Source organism: Triturus cristatus, chromosome 3_1 (assembly GCF_964204655.1).
Source record: "Triturus cristatus chromosome 3_1, aTriCri1.1, whole genome shotgun sequence".
In the NCBI taxonomy this organism is placed as follows: Eukaryota; Metazoa; Chordata; class Amphibia; order Caudata; family Salamandridae; genus Triturus; species Triturus cristatus.
Genome location: NC_140583.1, coordinates 886,471,085 through 886,489,902, shown reverse-complemented (window position 1 = coordinate 886,489,902; position 18,818 = coordinate 886,471,085).

Sequence of the window (18,818 nt, the reverse complement as noted above, 5' to 3'; positions counted from 1 at the left end):
AAAGACATGGTCCCGCGGGCTCCCCTACCCGCCAACACCCGGAAATATGGCCAGTGGGTGAACATTAATGGGCGCCGGGCCGAAGCCCTACGTGACACAGGGGCCAGTGTGACGGCCGTCCGCTGTCACCTGGTGAAACCAGAGCAGATCCTGCCGAACATTCTCTGCCCCGTCCGCTCAGCCGACAATTCCGAAAGTCTGTGTCGGATGGCCTGCGTCCCCTTCGAATGGGGAGGGGTCTCCGGCATGTTGAAGGTGACGGTCCGGGATGATGCCCCCGTGGACTGTCTCCTGGGGAATGACCTTGAGAGTTCCCCGTGGGCTGCCGTCGAAAGAAGAGAGCACCTGGGGATGCTGGGCCTCCCGGACTGGGCCTGCGTAACCACCCAGTCCATGGCCGCCCGTGCCGTCCCCCGACCAGAAGAACCAGAATGGCCAGCACCTCCTCCCCCGGTCGCTCCAGTAGAGGACAACGGCTATACCGACCCCCCAGAGCCAACGCCCGAAGGGGTCGCCCAGCCCCAGGACCTTCCCGGCCTGGCTCAGTGGCGTCAAGAAGGGGGGCCCACCCAGGAACAGTTCCGCCAGGAACAGAAGACCTGCCCCTCCCTCGAGGGACTCCGCCAGCAAGCCAGCGCCCAGAGCGCAGGGGACTCCACCGGAACCCATTGGGTCTATTGGGATAACGACCTGCTATACAGTGAACAAAGAATCGCGGAGTTAGGGGCCAGTCGAGTGCTGGTGGTGCCCCTCCGTTTCAGAGACTTCCTACTAACTTTGGCCCACGATGTTCCCCTGGCTGGACACCTGGGCCAGGACAAAACCTACAGTCGCCTGGTGACCCACTTTTTCTGGCCGAAGATGCGGAACGACGTCCTCAACCACTGCCGGTCCTGCCCCATGTGCCAGGCCAGCGGGAAGAGCGGCCGTAAGCTCAAAGCCCCTCTGCAACCCTTCCCAGTGGTCACCACCCCGTTCGAGAGGGTAGGAATAGACATTGTGGGGCCCCTGGACCCCCGCACAGCACAAGGACATCGGTTCATCCTGGTACTGGTGGACCACGCCACCCGCTACCCCGAGGCTGTGCCCCTGCGAACTGTAACAGCTCCGGTGGTCGGCCAGGCCCTAATGGGGATCTTCTCCCGGGTGGGCTTCCCCCGAGAAGTCGTCAGCGACCGAGGCACAAACTTTATCTCGAAATATATGAAGTCCCTCTGGCAACAGTGCGGGGTCACCTACCGATTCACGACCCCCTATCACCCTCAAGGGAACGGACTAGTTGAGCGATTCAACCGCACACTCAAGGGAATGATTGGGGGATTGGAAGAGCCCCTCCGTCGCCAGTGGGATGTACTACTCCCGTGCCTCCTCTTCGCCTATCGAGAAGTTCCCCAGAAGTCCCTCGGCTTTAGCCCTTTCGAACTCCTGTACGGGCACCCTGTGCGAGGGCCCCTCAGCCTAGTCAAAGAAGGTTGGGAGATGGCCCCCCTAAAGACCCCCCCAGACGTCTTCAAGTACCTCCTGGCACTACGCAATCAGATCCGGCGCTTCAGGGAAATGGCAAAAGCGAACCTCGAGGCCAGTCAGGAGGACATGAAAAAATGGTACGATCAGAATGCCTCCTCCGTCGAATTCGAACCTGGTCAACAAGTGTGGGTGATGTCCCCCACCGAACCATGTGCCTTGCAAGATAAGTGGACTGGGCCCTTCAAAGTGGTCGAACGCAAGAGCCCCGTCACCTACCTCATCGACATGGAGTCCCCCCGGAACCCCCTCCGGGTCCTCCACACCAACAGACTCAAACCCCACTTTGTGCGCTCGGAACTCAGCCTCCTGATGGCTACAGACAGTGGGGCGGAAGAAGACTCCGAGCCCCTCCCTGATCTCCTGAAGACCCAGGAGAACGACGGTTCCGTGGACGGGGTCCGGCTCTCCGATGCCCTCACCCCAGAGCAACGCCAGGGCTGCCGGGACCTCCTGCTGCAGTTTGCTACACTGTTTTCCCTCACCCCAGGGATCACCCCTTGGTGCTTGCACGACGTGGACACCGGGGACAGTCCCCCTATCCGGCACCGGGCCTACCGCGTACCAGATCGGGTGCGGGCCTGCATCCAAGAGGAAGTATCCAAGATGCTCACGCTCGGGGTCATCGAACCCTCGGACAGCCCCTGGGCCAGCCCGGTCGTGCTGGTCCCCAAAGCCGCTGCCCCCGGCACCACTCCTGAACTCCGATTCTGCGTCGACTATCGGGGCTTGAACGCTGTCACCCGGACCGACGCTCATCCTATCCCCCGAGCGGATGAATTGATCGACCGCCTGGGGGCCGCCCGCTACCTCAGCATCTTCGACCTGACAGCGGGCTACTGGCAGATCGGTCTCAGACCCCGGGCCCAGGAACGGTCCGCCTTTTCTACCCCCGATGGCCACTACCACTTCAAGGTCATGCACTTCGGCATGAAGAATGCCCCAGCTACTTTTCAACGTCTAGTGAACCAGGTCTTGGCGGGGCTCGAAGAGTTCAGCGCCGCCTACCTGGACGATATCGCTGTGTACAGCCGCCACTGGTCCGACCACCTCCACCACCTCCAAGAGGTCCTGCAGGCCCTCCAGCGGGCCGGCCTCACGATTAAGGCCGGCAAGTGCCAAATTGGTCAAGGGTCCGTGACCTACCTCGGACACCAGGTGGGAAGCGGTCTGGTGGCCCCTCTGCAACTCAAAATTGCTGCCATCCAGTCCTGGCAACCCCCCGTCACGCAGACCGAGGTCCGAGCCTTCTTGGGACTCACCGGCTACTACCGGCGGTTCGTGAGGGACTATGGCAGCATTGTGGGGCCCCTCACGGGTCTCACGTCCAAAAACCACCCGAAGAAGATTAACTGGACCCCCGACTGTCAAGCGGCCTTCGAGAAGCTGAAGGCCGCCCTGTGCACCGCCCCTGTGCTCCAGGCCCCCGATTACAGTCGGGAATTCATTGTACAAACGGACGCCTCCGACCATGGCATCGGGGCGGTTCTTTCCCAGCTGAACCCCGAGGGTCTTGACCAGCCGGTGGCCTTCATCAGCAGCCGCCTCCTGGCCCGAGAACAGCGTTGGAGCACAATCGAGAGGGAGGCCTTCGCAGTGGTGTGGGCCCTCAAAAAGCTCCGGCCCTATCTCTTCGGTACCCACTTCCGGGTGCAAACCGATCATCGACCCCTGCAGTGGCTAATGCAGATGCGGGGGGAAAACCCAAAACTATTGCGCTGGTCCATCTCCCTGCAGGGAATGGACTTCACTGTGGAACATCGACCGGGCCAAGACCACGCCAACGCAGATGGCCTGTCACGCTTTTTCCGCCTCGACGAGGAGAGTCCCCAAGAGGATGGGTGACTCTCCCCGCCTTCAGCTGGGGGGGACGCATGTTGGACAGGCCACATGAAGGGCTTGCTCCCTCCCCGCACGACAGGGCCCAAACCCCGGACTCCCAGGTGTTACCCCCAAGGGCAACCCGCACCCCGTCTCCCAACGGAACTCCTGCCCCCGGACATCCATGTATCATGGGGCCGAACCACTACCGGCTCCCCCGGCCGGATCAGCCGCCATCTTGGACACTACGCCACGAGGCCGCGCGGCCTCAGCCCGACCCTAACCCTGGGCCTGGCCGGCCCCGACATCCCGGCACCACCATCCACCCAGGAGGTGAACGGACCACTTGGCAGGTCAATGGGAGAAAGAAGCGTCGAGGGCTCTCCCCCGCCAGGTGCCGATCACCCTCCAGCTCCCCCAGGCGCTGGCTCCACCCCCTGCTGGGTGTCTGGACTCCCTCATCCCGGACCCCCCGACCTCCAAGTGCGAGGGTCCGGACATCAAAGGGCGCCAGACCTATAACTAGGGCAGCTCCAGAGCAGGAAGGCAGTTGTATCCTGGAGTCGAGAGACACCGAGAGAACTCATCCTTGACGGACTACTGGCGCTGCCGTAGCCCTGCCTTGTGAACTATCGTCCTGCCTGCTGGCGCTGCCACGGCCTTCTGCAACATCCATCCTCGTTGGGACCTGCTGGCGCTGCCGCGGACCGTTGTAACGACCATCTTCACCGGGACCTGCTGGCGCTGCCGCGGACCGTGTAACGACCATCTTCACCGGGACCTGCTGGCGCTGCCGCGGACCGTTGTAACGACCATCTTCACCGGGACCTGCCGGCGCTGCCGCGGACCGTGTAACGACCATCTTCACCGGGACCTGCTGGCGCTGCCGCGGCCCGTCCAAGCTAGAACACCGAGCTCGAGGATTGTGAGCTATCCACCATACCACCTCAGCTACCAGACTGGTAACCAGACTGTCCCGCTACCCCCTTTCCCCAAACCAAGAGACTCGAATCGAGGGGACCCCTGAGTCCAGACCTCCTTGTATCATTTCATCGTACCTTAAGAAATCACCTATAAAGAACGCTGAATCTTATCCTTGTGTGGTGTATATCTGTGGGGGGGAAGTTATTCATCTGTACGATCGCTGGAGACGGCTCTCCCCGGAGACCTCTCCCCTTGTCCTCGGCCGACCCTCCCGGTCCGTCTAACACTAACACTCCCAGCAGTGCCCAGAGACAGGAGGGGTGTGTGCAGAGTGCTCCCAGCAGTGCCCGGAGACAGGAGGGGTGGGTGCAGAGTGCTCCCAGCAGTGCCCAGAGACAGGAGGGGTGTGTGCAGAGTCCTCCCAGCAGTGCCCAGACACAGGAGGGGTGTGTGCCTAACACTCCCAGCAGTGCCCAGACACAGGAGGGGTGTGTGCAGAGTCCTCCCAGCAGTGCCAAGAGACAGGAGGGGTGTGTGCAGAGTCCTCCCAGCAGTGCCCAGACACAGAAGGGGTGAGTGCAGAGTGCTCCCAGCAGTGCCCAGAGACAGGAGGGGTGTGTGCAGAGTCCTCCCAGCAGTGCCCAGAGACAGGAGGGGTGTGCCTAACACTCCCAGCAGTGCCCAGACACAGGAGGGGTGGGTGCAGAGTCCTCCCAGCAGTGCCCAGAGACAGGAGGGGTGGGTGCAGAGTCCTCCCAGCAGTGCCCAGACACAGGAGGGGTGGGTGCCTAACACTCCCAGCAGTGCCCATGGAACGCAAAGTGTGGAGTAGCCACAGATACCATGCCCACAAATGTCAGTCAGGTGCACAAAGACCCTGCAGTACATGTACCACATGTGTGCGAGGCTGGGAGTATACGCATGCATAGCGCCGAAAAGAAAACATGTCCACATGAAGTCATGTCAATCGTCCCCATACACAAGTACAATGACTACCAAGGATGCCATGAATGATGCAGGTGGAGACATCGCTCAGCATGCATGTGCTAAGTTGAAGGAGTCCGTCACACACCCAGCTAATGTACACACAGCTCAGCGCTAAATATTGGGAACACACTGCAGGGAAGATGGCAGGGTACACAGAGGAAGGAATACACCTTTGGACAATTTCACCATGCAGCAACTGCTTACATGAACAGAGAAACCTAGCTAACACCGTGTGATGGCACACAGATACCAGGGTCCCCCCTATGACCAGCACACTACTACATTTCCCACGCACCCAACACATGAACACCACCCAAAACCATGTAGCAGACCCACCAACAGCAATACCAGCAAAGCAGTAGTGTTCCAAGGGAAAAAAAAAAATTGCTTTATTCAGCATGATCCAATAAATCTTGTTTGTAGGAAGTTCAATATTTACAAAGCCCATAGGGCAGTCCAGAAGTCACAGCTGGATGGGGGACACAGTGGGATGCGTGTCCCCTAGCTTGCCTGCACAGTTAGATTCCGTCGTCTTCCACAGGGGTGAGGGCATCATGTGGGGGGAAAGAACCAGGCACCGCAGGGACAGGAGGGCGAAGGGTAGGCATCGTGGGTGCAGGGATGGAGGACTCCACCACAGGGGGTGGGGCAGGGCCAAAGGCGGAGGCCAGGATCTCGCTGCACACCTTAGCAAGGTCCTCCAGGGAATCCCATGCACCCGAAGGAACCACAGGCCCCAAGGAGGGGGGGGGGTCAGAGGGATGGGTCGCAGCGCCACTGGGGGAGGGCGTAGACAGGGGGGGGGGACTCAACCACCCTGACCGGGGACTCCCTTGACTGCTTGCGGGGTGGTGTCACTGTGGGGCTCAGGGACAGAGCGGCCATGAAGGAGTCTTTGTGTGATATGTGGCCAGGAGAGCTGAGGGGAGGGGATTTGGAGGGAGTGGATTTGGTGGAATGCGGACTCCCACTCTGGCTGCGTGTCTTACATTTGCCCCCCGACCCAGTGGGTGTGCCTACTTCACCCTGTGTGTGCGTGCCAGGAGGTGTGCGGGTGACCTTCCCTGCTGGTGTGGTGCCTGTGTCCGTCGTGGTGGGTGCATGCTGACGTCTGGGTGTACGTGGGACAGGCATGGGAGTGGGAAGTGTGGATGGGGCAGGGGTAGGGGGTTGGATGAAGCGCTGCAGGAGACCCACTGCTGCAGTCAGTGTCGAGTCTATCGACCTCAGCAAGCTGCGTTGGTCAGCCTGCGATGAGTGAATGCCCTCCAAGTATGCCTCCATGTTGTTGAGGACCTGGCTGTGGCCATGGAGGACATTAAGGATCGCAGCCTGACCAATCTGCAAATGCCGCTGGATGTCCACAGACTCGGCATTGGCGGCAGCAGTGGAGACAGGGGCAGGGGGTGCGGTGCCTGGCAGGAAGGAGACATGTGGTGACCGGGCACGTTGGGAAGGGACACGAGCAAGTGGGAGGCAGCTGTTGGCACTGGAGGGGGCGGGGTGCGATGTTGTGCCGCTGTCAGCTGCTAGTACAGCCTCCGCCCACTCGGAGAGATCATCCTCGGACCCGTCCGCTTCATATTCGGTGGTGCCAGTGGCCAGGTCCTCGGCCTCACTCTCCTCCGCCTCAGTACCACTCAATGTGCCAGCCACGATGTCAACGCTGGCACAGGTGCTCGGTCCCTCCGCACCGTCTGTGCTCATGTCTCCCTCCGTGTCCCCCGACGATGCTGTGGGCAAGGTGAAGAGAAAGCAATTAATCACACACCTGTATACATATGTCACATGAGTCCAATCTACATAGGTTACAGTGCATAGCCTGCAAAGAAAGATCAGTAACCTCTACAAAACAAGGTACAGATGTAGGGCATGCAACACACAGTTGGTTCACCCACCATGCCAATGAAAACCCATGGAGAGCATGACACAATAGCAACTGACATGAAATGGAGTTTGACATAGGAGCCAGGCCCTGGGGACAATCCAGCACTGCATCTGCACCACACAGCGTTGCCGACAATAGGGATGAGGAGGGACCATATCCATGAACTTGAGGCACATGCTGCATAGGTAATACTGAAAACATGCCCACCATGACTGGCTCACTGCACCTTGAGTGTATGTCCAGACAAACATCACACACTGGCCAGACCTAGCAAGGAGAATTCTGGTTTTGACATGTAGGCTTGGCCCGCACCAACCACCCCCTACATGAGACAATTTGTTGAGACACAGGTGGCACTTACATCTCTTAGTCTGGGTGAAATACACAGGGGCTGCAGAAATGCAAGATTGGACGCCAAATACCCAAGGTGCGCCTGTCCAAATAATCATGTACAAATGGGCATCATCAGAGGATTGTAACTAGACACACAGGCACTGGCCACTGTGACTATGAACAAGGAAAAGCAGGTCAGGCTGTACAGTGGACACTTGTACTACATTTCACGTCAATATACATGGTGCCAGGGGATAATGGCACAGAGCACAACCTATGCTGTAGACACTGAGAGTGTCCACGTTTTGTGATGACACACATGACACCTATGAAAATATGCCCCAGGGGACAGTAGTGGCAACACAACTCCATGGTCCTGAATGGGAATGACTGCAACACACCTCAACATCCCTGCACTATGCGTATCGCACACTCATGCACATCATGTCACAGGCCACAACAGAGGACATGCGCGCTGTAAGGCATGACACTTGTGAGACTAACTCCCATGTCTGGACTCTGCGTCAGTGCCAACTGACATAGAACCCACATGTACTGAACTGGACAGGGCACAGCCAAGGTCCCCAAACCTGTTACACACCACCCCCACACATGATGCTACAGGCATAGTTCACGTGGAGAAAGCGCCAGCCTACATTACCTTGTGAAGGAGTGACTACACACAGACCAGGGAACACATTGCAAGGAGGGGAAGGGAGGCAGGAGAGCACAGCTATACTGTGGCTAACAGGATCTGCACAGCACCTTTAAACCCTGGCAGTGTATCCATGCAACTGTGCACTTACAAATGCTGGTGAAACACAACAAACACACATGTACCTACCCCCTTCCTGCTGCTGCTTCTCCTGTAAGCGCCTCTCCAAGTCTGGAAATACCACCGGCAGCACACGCTTGTGGATGTGGGTCAGTCGGCGGCGCCCACGGTTCTTATGGCTCTCAGGTGAGTCCCCCAGCAGGACCCGTGCGATCCTCCGCGTCCAGCACCAGATATCCTGCCAGCGTTTCCTCACCTGGGACAGGCGCCGCTTCCGACCATCCGCACTCCTCACGGCGCTGACGGTGGTCAGCCATATCTGCTCCTTGGCAGAGGCGCCTACCTGTGAGGATGAACAAGTGACACTACATCAATACACCTGGCACATGTCACAGAGACACATATTAGAACACATTTGCTGTTTACAACAAGGCATAGTATGCATCCAACGCATTGCACCTTTGTCATAGGGACATGATCCTCTGGGGAAGGGCAAAAGCAGTATGTGCCATTGAAAGTACACAGGTGGAATGAGGGCAACTACACCATCAATGATCCTTGCTCACACTGTGCATCACAAGCTACACCAGGATAATGTGCAGCACCTCTAAGCAGTCACATGCCACAGGCCACTGACGCCACCGCAGCAGAGTACACAGACACACACAGGCACAGGACATTCCCCTGCCATTGCCAAATGCAGCGACATACCTCACTCTGCACATGTGCCACTAGACGGGGGGGGCCACAGGTGTGGGGCTGGCTCTGCACGTCAGACACACAGCACTGCTCCCTGCTCTCATCACATGGCCAGGGTATATCCATCCCTCATGCAGCTGGGGTGCTACACTCCACATATGCACCCACCTACATGACAGGGGACTTACACACACACCGATGTCCAGGGTACGAACACATCATGTGGACACTCTCAGCACAGGTACACAGAACTAACACACATCTGTGGGTACAGTCACCTGTCACACTGGGCTGACCACATAATCACATGAGGACTGTAGAGGCTACATTCCCAGGAGGACAAGACAGGCAGAATGTGGCATGCACCATGCAGTGATTGTCACAGTAAACACCATGCTAGTGAGGAAGGCAGACATGCACCACAGCATGCTCTGGCTGTGAGACATCAGGCATTCCCCTCCTGGGACCCCCCCTACAGGACATGGCATGTGTGTCACACCTGGACACAATGCCAGAAGTCATAGTCACAAAAAGGGACACAGTCTGTGCTAGTGGACTCTGCACTCACCTGATACCCTGGTCGCCCATACAGCAGGGGGTACTGTGGGAGGATCACATCCAGCAATGCCAGGTTCTCCTCCAGGCTGAATGGCTGTGACCTCTCCACAGCCCTTGACATGGTTCCAGGGAATCAGTAGCAGCAGCTGGGTCGTGGAATACAGAGATGTGCAGGCAAGTGCTCCCTCATGGGACCTGGCTGCCTTATATCTGCCTTGCTGGCCTGTTTCATGCACAGGAGTACAGAGTGATTGGTCACTCATATTTGCATCCTATGTTTCCTCCAATCCCTTCAAACCTAGCAGTCAGTGGGTTCTTATTGGTTTTTTTTTCTTGAGCATGATGTCAACTCCACAAAGATTCATTCCAACTGACTTCTGCTGTGCACCTTCCGGAAAAAATTCAAACTTTAAACTTGGTCTCCATGACAACCAGCATGCATGTAGGCCTTTATATTTGTCCCTCATGTGTCCCCTATGTAATTTGGAGCTTCACACACAGGTACGGTGCGTTCCGGGGCCCTAGGGCACCCCAAATGCATAGCAACGGCCCTTACAGGCGTGTGTACGCTCTGTCTCACTATGGGTGTTCTCGCGTATGCGTACTCATGGTGGTACGGACCGTACCCACGCCTGTACGCTCACTATCACTATGAGTACGCATACGCGAGAACACCCATAGTGGTACGGAGCGTACAGACGCGTGTACGGCCCGTCTCACTATGGGTGTTCTCGCGTATGCGTACTCATGGTGGTACGGACCGTACCCACGCCTGTACGCTCACTATCACTATGAGTACGCATCCGCGAGAACACCCATAGTGGTACGGAGCGTACACACGCGTGTACGGCCCGTCTCACTATGGGTGTTCTCGCGTATGCGTACTCATGGTGGTACGGACCGTACCCACGCCTGTACGCTCACTATCACTATGAGTACGCATACGCGAGAACACCCATAGTGGTACGGAGCGTACACACGCGTGTACGGCCCGTCTCACTATGGGTGTTCTCGCGTATGAGTACTCATGGGGGTACGGACCGTACCCACGCCTGTACGCTCACTATCACTATGAGTACGCATACGCGAGAACACCCATAGTGGTACGGAGCGTACACACGCGTGTATGGCCCGTCTCACTATGGGTGTTCTCGTGTATGCGTACCCATGGTGGTACGCAGCGTACACGCGTGCGTACGCTCACTATCCCTAGGGGTACACATACGGCAGCACTCCCATAGTGATACGGGAACGTACACAGGCCCTTTTTGCGAAAGTACGGTGCTTTTCACACATCACAGTGGTGACAGGCAGCACACAGGAAGGAATAGGGCTGACATACTTGTCCATGGATGGACATCAAGGCATTGTCTGGGCAGTACTACATGTGTGGGGCACAGGTGTGAAAGGCTGTGATGTGGCACATTACTCCTGAGTGGAGAAGGCACCAGATGTATGATGAGATGTGTACACATGTAATGTGTGACGGTGCAATGTGTGCCAGGCATGCCCTTGACTCCTTTGACATGTGTGCATGTCGTACTGCACACTTGGGATGAGCGTCACTGGCATGGCACGGACAACAACACACGCAAGTGTCCCCTGAGGCCCGGTACAGGGGTTACCACACCTGACATGTCACTACCCAGGGTGCATGGTGTGACTATGTCATGTATGTGTGGGGGTTCCCATTAGGTTGATGTTGGAGCTCCCTCAAAAGCAGCAGCTGTTGCAGCAACCAACATGTGTCTGTGTGTAGATTGACATGGCACACTGTTCCGCACACCATGGCACATGTGGTATTGGATGTGAGGTGCGTATGTATGCATGGGACACGGAGTAGCGTAACAAGGACATGTCTGCATCCTCTCTATGAATGTGTGGTGAGTCATCACATGTACACCTTCATGGCAAGGTGTGTGGGCTGTCCTAGTGTAATGTCATGTGACCTGTGGCTCTAGTGTTCCGCTACCAGTCTCTGCAATCGACATCCTACTTCTGCTGATGTGTGGATGTATGTCACTCCTGTCTTGCGTCTGGCTGTTCACTTACACTGGGACACAGCTAATCCCATGCCATGGCATGTGGGGGTTCACAATCTCCGTGTGTAGCTGGGTCTTGGTAGGGGTGTCACCTGGCAGCCATACGTGTCCAGGGCATGTGGCACATACCTGACTCCGTATGTAGCATATGTGTATTGGCAGATTAACATGTGCTCAGTACAAATAAATTGTTGTTGTGGTGCACTCACTCTTCCTTGTCACTTCCAAATTACTGCAGAGCGCCGCCTCTTCACCGACCAATTCTGGACTTGGCTGACATGCGGGAGAATGACTGTATCCGGTGCTACCACTTCCCCCAACGGTTGATTCTGGAGTTGACGGCGAGACTGGTACCACACCTTGAACCGCTGCACAGGTATCCCACGGCACTGACACCCAAGCTGAAGGTAATGGCAGCCCTACATTTTCCTGCCACGGGTACCTTTCAAAATACCATAGCTCATGTTGGTGGCATGTCCCAGAGCATGTTCTGCCGTGTGCTGCATGATTTCTTAGAGGCCATGTTGATTCACCTGGATGAATTCATCCATTTCCCAACCCCTGCAATGTTGACTGGGGTCAAGCGTGGATTCTATGCCCTGGGAGGGATGCCCCATGTCATTGGGTCCATAGATGGGACACATGTGGCTTTGGTACCACCGCAGGCACAGGAGGTAACGTACAGGAATCGCAAGCACTACCACTCCATCAATGCCCTTGTGGTGTGTCTGTCCAACATGGTGATTTCACATGTCTGTGCTCGTTTTCCAGGATCAGCACACGATGCCTACATCATGAGGCGTAGCAGGATGCCTGAAATGATGACGCAGCTGCGCAACGAACGAGCATGTGTTGTTGGTGGGTACAGTCTGTCTGTCCTGTATCTTGCGTAGACTTCCAGCACGACCGCTTCTCCTGTCCTACTTATGTCCATGTGCTTTCCATGTAGGGGACGCTGGCTATCCCAACATGCCATGGCTGATCACACCTCTCCGCAACCCCATCACGCCGGCCCAGCTCCGCTACTACACCGCCCATGGCCGGACAAGGCGAGTGATAGAGAGGACGTTTGGCCTCCTGAAGAGCCGATTCCGATGCCTCCACAAGACCGGCTGCGCCCTCCCATATGCCCCGGCGAAGGTCTGCAAAATCTTCATGGTCTGCTGCATGCTGCACAACATGGCAGTTGAGAAAGCTGTGCCACTCATCCTGGATCAAGATGATCAGGACCATCCACCCGTGGAGGACGAAGGGCTTGGCAATGGGGCTAGTGATGTGGAGGACGTGGTTCCGCAAGAGGACATCCGGACTCGGCTCATACGCGACTTCTTTGCTTAGTGGTGAGTACCAGTGTCTGTGTGTGCATGCATTGGTCCCCGTGTGGTATGTGTTGCGATGTGTGTGTCCATCTGCATGTATGGCACGTGAGTCAGAGGTGTGTGTGGATGTGTCACTGGAGTGTTGGTGGCAGTGATGTGTATTTCCCCAGTCATAATTGTGACCTGGCATGTTGTCATCCTTACATGTGTCGAGTACATGCACATGCAAGTGGCTGTGGTTTTTGTGGCTGACTTCTTGTGTCTCTCATATCCCAAGGTACTTGCGCATGCCGTCTGCTGGTTGCATTTTTGTGGCACTGCTATTCCTCATGGACACGTCATCGTGTGCTGACTCAGCGTTACACGCACGGACAAGTTTGGAAGTCTCCTTAGGGTAAGGGATGCATCAGGGGTGTATTGGGTGTGGCAGCTTTTCACGATGTATGCACACTGCCCCTGTCGATGTTTGGTTCCTCTGCAGACATGTCGCATCACCATGGTACACATTACATGCAGCTGGGTACACCTGAATAGATGGTCAGACTTGTTGATAGTCATCAGTGATGGGATTGTGGAATGTGATGATGGCATCAATGTGTGTTACACTGCCCTCGGACACATACGGTTTGCCTTGGCTTGACATGCTGTGGGACTTCCACATCAGCGGATCAATGGTGTATGGCAGTCTCTCCGTGAGCAGCAGGGGGTGTTTAGCTGTTAGCCGACACTTGTGTGCCAGTTCCATGGCTATCACGCATTTGGGCTGCAGAAGGGGGGTTCCAGTGTTGGACCCACATGTTACTCCACATTACCCGTTCATGTGTGCTCCGAGTTGCCTCTGCAATCCCGAATACATGACAAATAAAGGTGTCCCTATGCCTCCAAGGTGCCTCTTCTCAGTCAATGCTGGTGTGTTGCCACGGTGCATCCGGAATGTCTGGCATGGTTTTCCGTGATAGTGGCTATGTGTTTATGTGTCGAGTATCAAGATGCAAGCTGTTTGTGTGGGATTAGACTGTGTATTGTGCATGTAGTCAATGACTGTGTGGGTATTGTGACATGTGCCATCCCCATGCATCCCACGTTGGCCAGGCCACCATTCACTGCATCCACCTGACTCAAGCTTGCAGGACATGGTTCTGCCACCTGTCCACACATACCTGGGTGCCCCCCAGGACACTCCACATGATCCCTGACCTCTGCGCATGGCTAAAGCTGTACTCAATATGTCTGTCGGCACGGTTGTGCGGCCACCCCCTCAGCTGGTTGGGCCCATCACGGGTGTGTATGGTGCTCCATGTCTGTCTTGCCTACTACAATGTGACCCATGTGTGTCTTGTGCCAGACTCAGGCCCCAGGATGTGGATGGTTGAAGTCAAATGAGAACTCAGGCATAGTTAGACTTTACAAGACACATGTAAGGTAATAATGCAATCAGTAGGCATCTTCTCTTTATGGTGTGACTTTTTATTTTGGTTGGGGTAGGGGGGGGGTTTGACATGAGGGGCTTTCTGGGTGTGTGGAATCCAAAGTTCACTAGGGGAGTTGGTGTCCTTGCCATTTGAAATCCTCAGAGTCCATGCCACAGTCTTTGTCAACATTGGTCAGACAGTGACCAGCAAGTCCATGTGGCAGAGAATGTCTTTTGATGCTGTGCTGCTGTTGCTCCAGTGGGCCAGGTGCCAGGCCAGGTGTCCTGGAAGATGGTGCTGTTGCGCCGATCCCTCATGGTCTTTTCCGTGGACGACCTGCCCTCTTGCGGGGACCCTCAGAAGCAGGCCATGACGATGTTTGGGATGCTCCGTCGGATGTCTCCTCCTCCTCCTCATCCCTCCCTGTGGGTGGTGATGTTCTACGCCTGCTGGCACAGGGAGGGTTGCCCATGTTGTCGGCCATCCGACGGAGTGTACTGCGAATTCCTGTGAACACCGTCACGAGCTCAGCCTGTCTGTCCTCCATCCGCCGTTGGTGTCGCAGTAGACAGGCATGTTGCTCCGCATGCTGCTGGGCCTGCTGGGTCTTGATCTCATCGAGGGTCCCCTTCATCTCATTGAGGGTGGACACAACCTGGGCCATGCCCGTGGAGTCCTGCCTGCCCTGCCCACTTGCACCTGGCCTGCCCTTGTGGGCACATCGGGTCTCCGGGGCCCCTGAGGGGTGGCATTGGCGTTGTCGCCTGCCTCCTCCTGGGTGCCCGGGACACCGTGTCCCTCCTGGCCAGCCTGGCTGCATTGTGGTGTTGGGGCAGGGTTCCTGGGTGTCTCCTGGGATGTGGCAGGAGTGGGGGTGGTGGTTGGCCCAGTTGTACCTGACGCAGGTGCTGCAGGTCGTTGGACACCAGAGGGGCCAGGTTGGTCGGGGTCGGGTTCGTCCACAGAGTGGTGAGAGTCGTTGCTGCCGGTGGCTCCGTCATCCCGCCGAGCCGGGTCCTGTGAGTCTTCCCCCCCAGTGTTAGGGGGTGATCCACGACGTTGACCTGTGTGTGAGAGAGACAATGTTAATTTTGTTCCATGCAACATCCATGTTTCATTCGTTTCTAAGTTGGCACATTTCCTCTGGGAATTTGGATATGTCTTGCATTCCACTCACAGTGCACTTGTACATGGGTATGTCCCTTGGCCACAGCTTTAGCAACTTTACCTATGTGTGGCACAGTCTTACTTGCTGCGTCAATTGTGACTGCAGTCAGCAGTGGAGTGGGCAGGTGTGGCGAGCCATGCATTGGTGCCTTCCGTGTTGCACTGTACGTGGGCACATGGAGTGGTTCCACACACTTAGATAATGCAGGTAGCTGTCGTTGTGCTCCTGCACAGGTTGTAACATGGCCCTGTGTTTAGCCATGGAGAAGAGGGGGGGTTCTGGCACTGGCCACCCTTGTCTACATGCACGGAGTCCACCTGCTGACGAGCAGACATTCCCACACCCCACAAGGCTGATTTGCTCTCCCTGTGTGTCCCTTTCTCGCTCCCTCTCTGTCCCCCTCTCCCTCCCTCCGTGTGTCAGCCTCCTCCCTCTGTCCATCTCCCTCTGTCTCCCTTTCTCCCTCCCTCTGTCAACCTCCTCCCTCTGTCCGTCTCCCTCTGTCTCCCTTTCTCCCTCCCTCTGTCAACCTCCTCCCTCTGTCCGTCTCCCTCTGTCTCCCTTTCTCCCTCCCTCTGTCAGCCTCCTCCCTCTGTCCGTCTCCCTCTGTCAACCTCCTCCCTCAGTCCGTCTCCCTCTGTCTCCCTTTCTCCCTCCCTCTGTCACCCTCCTCCCTCCCTCTGTCTGTCTCCCTGTGTCCACCTCTGTCTCCCTTCCTCTCTGTCCCCCTCTCCCTCCCTCTGTGTGTCACCCTCTGTCACCTCAGCCCAGCTTCCTGGGCACAGACTGTTAGCAGATCTTTGAATGGCCCTTGGATTGTTGATGTGAGTTTGTTTCTGATCTCCAGGCACCCATTGTGTGTAGTGTGTGTGTCTGCACTGCTGCTGTGGTGGTGTGTGCTGCCACTCTTTCACAGTGTTGGCTGTTCATTAGCTGCTGTCATGTGCAAGAACGTGCCGTCACCCCCATGTGTTGATGCAAGGCGTCCGCCATTTGCTGGCGAGTCTTTCCTGTGTGGGGACACACTGTTTGTCTGGCTGTGACCTAGGCCATATGGGCGGAGGGCATTGTTGTCTGCTTCTGAGTTGCACTATGTGATTTTTGGGGCCCACACTCCCGCCATACGGGTTACTGTGTCTTGTGTTGGTGTTTTCTGTGGCCTGTGACTTGACATTGTCCAGCTGGGTGCATGGGGCATGGTGGCGCTAGTGGCATGTGCGTGTTCATGGAGTGTGGTTGAGTCATGCGATAGCTTGGGGTGGTTGCATGCCTGTTTGTGAGTTTGGTTGTGGATGACGTTCCCCCCATGTGAGGTGAGTTGTTTGTGTACTCACCCGGGTCTCGGACTCCTAATCCGTCCACTGTCACCACCGGCAGTATGGCCATCACCCTCTCCTCCCAGGGATGGTATTCCACGCGTCTGCGGGCCGGCCCTCCTCCAGTGATGTTGGCCTGGTTGTGTTCGGCCGTCATTTTGGCTCTGACCCTCCTCCGCAGATCGTACCACCTGGCTTGGCATTCATGCCTGGTCCTTCTGGTGTCCGCAACAGCATTCACAGCATCGACGATGGTCTGCCACATGGATGTTTTTTCAGAAATGCTGGTCTGTCTGACCAATGTTCCAAAGAGGTGTGGCTCAACTCTGAGGATTTCATCGACAAGGACCTCCAACTCTCGGCTAGTGAACTTTGGATTCTTGTTAGTGGGCATGGTGAGGGGTGGGGGTGTGGATGGGGGGGTGGATGGTTGTGGGTGTGTGGGAGTGGTTGTGCAGGTGTGTGTGTGAATGTGATGTGGGGGTGTTTGTGAAGGTGTGTGTGTGAAGGTGTGCAAGTGTAAGGTGTGGTCAAGCTTCTAGTATGGTGCTGTAGGTTGTCTGTGGGGTCTGGCAGCAGTGAGTCTGTTGCAAAGGCTCATGGTTTGTGTGTGTGGGCCCTGAATGAATATGCAATGTTTTAACAAATACCATTCAAAGATTATCACCGAGGATACATGCATTTTGGTGTTTGTGCACCCTCAGGGAAGCAAAGTATTTGTGGACACTGGGAAGGCAAATTTCTATAAATGTTATTCGGACATATACAGTGTTGACACACATTGCCACATTCTCCTCTTTTTCGTATTCCTTTGCACAAGGTGTTCAGAGGTGTGAACATATATTCTGATCTGCACTGTGTGGAGATTTGCACTGCTTACCTATACAGGTGCGTGGCTGGGTTGGCTCAATGGGAAGGTGTGAGATTTCGAGAAGAGTTGTTTTTCTTTTGCATATGAATAATGCTGCTGGGTAGTGCTGTGAAGAATACAAAAAGTGATGGATGGAACGCTTAAATTAATCTCAGCCTCTGGTAGTTATTCTAGCACATCCCAGTGCCTTTTGTTTTGCCCTCCATGCCACCTCAGATTAGAACCACCAAAATGCAAATCAGGCCAGGCGGAACTGCCAAACCAGGTCCTCTCTGAACCAAAACACACACAACCCAAAGCCAGTTTCGCCTTCTTGGACCATTTCAGTCAGTGCTTAATTTGAGAGGGTGGTTTCCCGTGCTCAGCACCGGCCTTAATCACCAACCCCCGCGCTTTTCATGAGCACCCGTCAGTGGGGAGAACGTGGGTCCAGTGGCACAGTGAGCAAAAGCCCCACGACTGTGCACTCCCGCCTTACCATTTGTACTGCATGTGAACAAAAATCCCTACTACCACAAAGTTCTTTCCTTTAAGAAAACAAGCGGATTGCTGACACACCTCAGGAATGTGAAAGCATTTGCTTGTCAAATAACATGTTTACGTATTCGTCGAGTGGTAAAGCTGATGTTCCCTCATTTCACATTCTAGATGGCGATTACTCTTTAAGTTGTTACTGGAAGCATTACATTTAGAATTGTCAGGATGTTTGTGCTCAATATGCAAAATCAATTTTCGAAAGCGTGTACATCCTTAAAGCTGTCATGGTGTGGCACTCGAACGCAGTGGTTCTTTTCGTTTGATCAGCGTCTACGAACAAGATATTCTATAATATGTATGCTTTCTAGAAATAATGAAAAATGATGAATCGATCTATATTTTCAAACGCCGTCAACGGGAAATGCAGACTCTTAGAAATATGTAGCTATATATTATATTACTTTACAAAATGAAATACAACGTGAGAAACTGATGAAAGGTGGCAGCCCAGGCATGCCAAGAATGTGTATCTCACTTGACAGTGTATGAAGAAGTGACATTTGGCAAGGATATTTGAGTGCATCAAGATGCGGCATCAGAATCAGAGAACAACCTATTTGGAAGGAGTGGTTGGTCCAGCCTGGTTCTTTGTTGAGAAACCTTTGCTGGATTCATACAAAAGAACGTATCAATTTGTTGGTCTA